Below are 7,011 nucleotides of genomic sequence, written 5' to 3'. Positions count from 1 at the left end.
ACCTTCCTCACTCCCTACCTCCTCGGGTTGGAGACCAGCTCGCCACTCCTTCAGACATAGAGAGAGAGAGAGAGTCAGAGAGAGACGTTGGGTTGGTGGCATGCCCACTCTCCAGAGAGAGTTCTCATTGCAGCACAAATAGAGAAATAGAGAGCTTTGCGTGTGGTTTAAATGCTTGTGCCACCGCCTCTGCTACTACAGGCTTCGTCTCTCTCTCTCTCTCTCTCTCTCTCTCTCTCTCTCTCTCTCTCTCTCTCTCTCTCTCTCTCTTCTGTTTCTCTAAGAGAGAGAGAGAGAGAGAGAGAGAGTGGCCACACAGCCTTCCATCCGCTGACTGCACGCGGCTCCTCTACCTCACTGGCACGTGCATTTCAAAAAGCATCATCTAAAGATTTTGGCTTTGCACGCTTTTTTCAGCATCGACCAGACGTACTTGTTTGGGTCTACTTTCAATTCTTTATATGGAATCTCCACAAGATACTCCACCTTCTCTTTATTTCAAGGGCTACACAAAGCCACTCATAATTTCAACTTTCATTATTTGAACTCATCATGTTGAAACAACGAGGGTCAAGGTAAACCACAAAGCTACAAGCCTTTGGTGGTATTAAGCATATATAAAAGAAGGAGAGGAAATAAATGGATGGCCTAACCCAAGGAATCTACATGAGCTACAAAGCTTTATTGGTATGTGTGGATACTATAGACCCTTCATAATTAAGTTCTCCCAAATAGCGGTACCATTACATGACTTGACAAAGAAGAATGTTAAGTACGTATGGTCTTCCAAGGAGCAAAATGATTTTGATAAGCTTAAAGAAAAACTTACCTTTCAACATGTGCTTACACTTCGGGACCTCTCAAAACCATCTGAGGTCCAATGTGATGCTTGTGGAGATTGCCTTGGAGCAATCTTCATTCAATAATGGCATGCCATAGCATATGAGAGTCGAAGACTCAATTTCGATGAGCGTGTCTTGGGCATCTACGAAAAGGAGCGACTAGTTGTCCTGCACGCCCTTGATACATGGAAGCACTACCTTTTGGGGACTCCAATCATCCTACAAACGGATCAGCAAAGTCTTAAGTACTTCATGATGCAAACCAAGCTCTTCGACAAACAAATGAGGTGGGAAAATTTTCTTTTGCAATTCAATTTTCATATTGCTCACATTGCTAGCAAGAACAAGCAAGTAGCTCATGCACTATCCCCGGGGGGATTCACTCTATGTACAAAACGGGATGCCACGTGTGAGCGGACAACTTCAAAAAAACCCCTATATACTACTCATATGAGGGAATATGACCCCCCTTTCTATGCTTATACAAAAATCTATGCAAAAAACTACTATACCCCTATCTTACATATAAATTTTAGGTCTCACACGATCTAACTGAGTAAAACTAGTCAGAGCGTGTAGCATAGTGACTGGCAACGTACTAAGGAACCACTTTCGTTGATAAGTAGATGTACCCTCAATGTGTTGATAGCCGTTTTTCGGCTCTCCCTAAATGCCATAGTGAGTTAACCCACCCTACCAAAATCATCCAAACACTGTGGCTATCCCTACCATTTCACTATATATAGGTGTGTGCGAGTTAGGGGACTTTTCCCATATCTTCTTCAAAACCCTCAGCTAGCTAGTCAATGGGCTAGTTGAGCCAAAAAAATAAAAAAATATAAAAAATATAAGTATATTATGGCCCATTTGTGTGTAAATATTTCATTGTATATAGGGCCTAAATAAAAAGATTTTTCATAATTATTTTGGTATTTATTTAAATATTTATATTTAGGTGTGTGTTATTTATGTTATGTACATTAACTCATCATTACCATATTTTTTCTTGCCATTTTGCATACTCTTTATTCCATATAAAAATAATTTCATGCAAGCTTCTCTTATTTTTGGTGTAACTCCATCCCAACAAAAATAAAAAAATAAACTAGTTTTATTTATGTGTATATTTTTTCACTATTGTGATTTTTTCCTTCCTACATCTATTCTTTATTACTCTCATAAATTAGACCACAAAAAATATTCATCTTTTTATGGTAGACTTATAATGAGAGAGATTTATTTTGACCCCTTTATATTTTTTCCACCTATATTATTTATATTTGACATGTACATATTTTTAAGACCCCTCAATATTTGATTTTCTTAGTTGTACTATTCATTTATATCATGATCTCAACAATATCTTCAATTATAGACCTACCAAATAAGGTCAAGGGTATGAGGAATGCATGCATGCACCATGGGGAGCTCACTCTCGGAGGTATTCAAAAGAATCATCCAAAGAAAGACCTCACAAGGACTTTGTGTAGTGGAAAAAAAAGTCAGTTTTGCTGAATTTTTAAAGATCACATGCTCCCCGAATTTGAAAAGGTGATACAAACAAAAGTTGTAGCTCGTGAGAAAGTTAGATAGCACTAGGAGAAAGGTAAAAGAGAGTGTGCCTGTTGTAAAAATTGCACATGCTGAAATGAATGAGGATATTACACCTGTGCTAGATTGTTACATCAAAGGAAGATTGGTTAGGAAAGGTCTAGTGGATGGGGGTGCACAAATTTGCATCATGACAGAGGGACTCATGCAAAAACGAGGCATGCACATCCATGAGACACCTGAAATTAAAGTCAAGATGGCAAAAAATAGCAAAGCTAGGTGTGTAGGCATTTGTAAAAATGTTTTTGTAGAGGCCTTTGGCATTAAGAAGGCGGTGGATTTTTATGTTATGTCGACCAAGGGAAATGGTTACCCATTTATCCTAGGGGGACCATGGCTAATGAAAATGCGAGCTTTGCAGGATTGGGAGAGTGGAAAGCTAATTTGCAGGAATGACAATCATAAGAAGGTTGTCTTTGACATGAAGGAGCAACGCCAAGAGGATCTCCATGAAGAATCATCTCAAAGTGAGACGGAGGAAGGCTGGACTGATAGCACTTCAGAAGGAGAAAGTAGCGGTAGCATTACTGAAGAGGAGTCTTCCATCGAAGTCATAGGGGTAAGGTTTAAGCCAAACAACCAGGAGACCTCTTGCCCAGGTTTGGAAGAGGTAGGTTCCCAAGAAAACCAAAAAGTGAAAGATGAAAGAATGCTAGAAGACTACACCGATGTGCGTGGAGTAGATGCTATTCAACACAAAATTGAGTTGAAGCCAGAGGCCACACCTAAGGCTCAGAAGCTACGAAGGCTAGGAGTCATCAAGGAGCGGGCTTTACTCAAGGAAGTAAGAAAGCTTCTAGCAGCAGGTTTCATTTATCCGGTGGAGAATTCAGAGTGGGTCTCTCCCGTTGTTGTCACTCCTAAGAAAAATGGCAAGTGGAGGGTGTGTGTGGATTACCGTCCGCTCAATGAGGCAACAAAAAGAGATCACTTTCCCCTCCCATTTCAAGATGAGATACTAAATGAGGTAGCTGGTCATGAGAAGTACACTGTGTGTGATGGCTACTCGGGTTACTTTCAAATAGGTATCGCATTGGAAGATCAGTTGAAAACAACCTTCATCACTCCTTGGGGTTGTTATGCTTTTAGAGTCATGCCATTTGGCCTGACAAATGCTCCTGCAAGTTTCCAACGCTTCATGAACATGGTGTTTCAAACATTCTTTGGAAAGTCCATTAGGGTTTTTATTGATGATTTTTGCATTTATAGCACAAAATCATTGCATCTACAAAGGGTAGAAGAAGGTTTAAAGAAGCTCTATGACATGGGAGGTCAACTCAACCCCGACAAGTGCCACATAGGTGAGGATGAAGTGATCTTGCTTGGTCACAAGGTTTCCTATAAAGGCATTGAGGTGGATCCTTCAAAGGAAAAGGCTCTTATTGAGCTCCCATCACCCAAGAATCTCAAAGAGGTCATCTCATTCATTCAAAAGGTGAAGTATATGTCATGCTTTATTCACTTAGCTTCGGAGTTGCTTCATCCTTTGCAAAAGTTGACACAACAAGTAGAATTTGCATGGTCTGATGAGCTTGAAGAGTACTTTTCTAACATTAAAGTCATCTTGTCAGAACTACCACCACTCATGCCTCCTTGTTGGGAGTACACATTCTTTGTTAGCTCTAGTGTTGGGAAAGAAACAATTGGAGCGGTTTTGCTACAACAAGATCCCCATAGTACCTGGATGCGACCCATCTACTTTGCTAGTAGGGTCATGAATGCTTTGGAGAGAGGCTACACGGAGGCAGAACTCATGATGCTTTCTCTCATGTTTGCGGTGAGTAATTTTAGATCCTACTTGCTACCAAAACCTTTTGTAATTCTCACTGCAGAAAATTTGTTTCCTTGGGTGTCATCTCAAATGAATCTTAGCACTAGGATCTCAAAGTGGATTATGGAATTGCAAGAGTTCCAATACTCTTTCAAGGTAGAAGATAGTGTGCGTGCACAATTGGCAGGGATCCTTACTTATAGGGTACATGAGAAGGAGATTAAGATGCCTGAAATAAAGACCCTACCATTGCCACCACCGAAAAATATTCCTAATGCTTTTACCTTGTTCTTTGATGGAGCTTTTCAACGAGTCACAGGAAAAGCAGGCGGAGGGCTAGTGTTGCTCAACCCAAGTGGGGAGGTGGTCATGAAAGAGAAGGTCAATCTACCAGGTTCAACTAGCAACAATGAATCAGAATACGCCACACTACTTCATGGTTTGAAGATGTGCATTGGCCAAGGGATACAATGTCTCATGGTAAAAGGGGATGCACTTCTCATCGTGAAGCAAATTTTAGGCATTTGGGTATGCAAGAATGAAAGCCTAAGGACAAAAGTTCATGCCATTCGTAGATTGTTTAATCAATTTGAAGAAGTGCAACTATATCATATTCCTAGGAAGCAGAATGAAGATGCCGATTTACTTGCACAACAAGCAGTTACATGTGTTGAGAAAGAAGTGCAGGTCATCATGGTGGAAGCAACTGTCAAGCAACTGAGATACCAGGGATTGGAGTCATTGACTCCCATTATTAGCTACATTTTGGAGGGTGAGTTTCCACAAGACTTCACGAAGGCTCAGAAGAGGAGACTCATGAAAAAGGCAAGCGCATATCTCTTCCTAGAAGGATCCCTCTACCAAAGAGGGAAGGATCAAGTGTGCAGAAGAGTACCAACTATTGAGGAAATCCTAGCCATTCTAAAAGGTTTGCATGAGGAAGCGTGTGGTGGTCATTTTGCACAGGAACTCACTGCAAAAAAGATTTTGCTTGCCGGATATGTTTGGCCAAGCTTGCACATTGATGTTCAACATTGGTGTAAAAGCTGTCACAACTGTCAGATTAATGGAAACAAGCGTCTGTTACATGGTCCATGTCAGTTAGTCCTTGCAAATGGTCCATTTGAAAAATGGGGCATTGATGCTATGGGTCCATTGCCTAGGACTAAAAATGGGAAATCGTATATCTTGGTGGCCATAGACTACATGGTGAGATGGGTAGAAGCACAAAGTGTGGCATTGGTAAATGAGAGGACAGTGAGCAAATTTGTCTACACTCACATTTGTTGTAGATTTGGCACACCTTTGGAGATTGTTTCTGATAATGGTCCAGGGTTTAGAAAGGGCTTGCTCACAGAGGTCTGTGAAGAACTTCACATTCTACATCGTCATAGTACACCCTACTATCCCCAATCCAATGTTCTGGTAGAAAAAGCTAATGGTGTCATTGCAGGCATCATTAGAAAGATGGTGAAAAACAAGACAAAGTTGTGGGATGACTTCTTGGATGGTGCCTTGTAGGCGTATCGAACCACATATAGGGAAGCCACAGAGCTCACACCATTTCACTTGGTCTATGGTCAAGAGGCTTTACAACCAATTGAGCTCAACATTCCAACAATGCGACTTCATGGCAAAGTAGCACAAGATGATCAAGAAGCATGGATGGATCGACTTCTTACCTTAGCTGAGCTTGAGTGGAAAAGAGAAGCAGCATACGAGTGCTACAAGAGGAAAGCTACGCAGGCGAAGGAGAAGCTTGACAAGAAACTAAAGGACAAAGGCATCAATGAAGGAGATCTTGTGCTAACGTATGACAATCGACTCGACAATCGTTTTGATGCCAAATTTGAAACTAGATGGCAAGGGCTATACATAGTTAAGAAGGCTTTCAATGCAAGTTACTATCAACTTATGGACTTGAATGGGAAAGAGCACTCCAGGAAGGTAAATGGGTATCGCTCGAAGCCTTATTTGAGTCGCTTTCTACCAAATGATCTACCAAAGATCTGTCAAAAGGTAGCTATCTCATGTAGGTATAGTTCAGTGAAGCATGAGTGTAACTCAAACCAAAATTTTGAGGGGCCAAACAATGAAGATCTTGTCAAGGACTCTGAAGTACTCTCTTTGGAAAAGATGCTTTATGATGGTACATGAATATACCATCATCCTGGGGGAGGGCTAATGATAGCCGTTTTTCGGCTCTCCGTAAATGCCATAGTGAGTTAACCCACCCTACCAAAATCATCCAAACACTGTGGCTATCCCTACCATTTCACTATATATAGGTGTGTGTGAGTTAGGGGACTTTTCCCATATCTTCTTAAAAACCCTCAGCTAGCTAGTCACTGGGCTAGTTGAGCCAAAAAAATATAAAAATATAAAAAATATAAGTATATTATGGCCCATTTGTGTGTAAATATTTCATTGTATATAGGGCCTAAATAAAAAGATTTTTCATAATTACTTTGGTATTTATTTAAATATTTATATTTAGGTGTGTGTTATTTATGCTATGTACATTAACTCATCATTACCATATTTTTTCTTACCATTTTGCATACTCTTTATTCCATATAAAAATAATTTCATACAATCTTCTCTTATTTTTGATGTAACTCCATCTCAACAAAAATCCAAAAAAAAAAAAGTTTTATTTATGTGTATATTTTTTCACTATTGTGATTTTTTCCTTCCTACATCTATTCTTTATTACTCTCATAAATTAGACCACAAAAAATATTCATCTTTTTATGGTAGACTTATAATGAGAGAGATTTATTTTGA

This window comes from Adiantum capillus-veneris, chromosome 25 (genome assembly GCF_014529385.1).
Source record: "Adiantum capillus-veneris isolate H3 chromosome 25, ASM1452938v2, whole genome shotgun sequence".
In the NCBI taxonomy this organism is placed as follows: Eukaryota; Viridiplantae; Streptophyta; class Polypodiopsida; order Polypodiales; family Pteridaceae; genus Adiantum; species Adiantum capillus-veneris.
Note: the sequence above shows the minus strand (reverse complement) of the source record.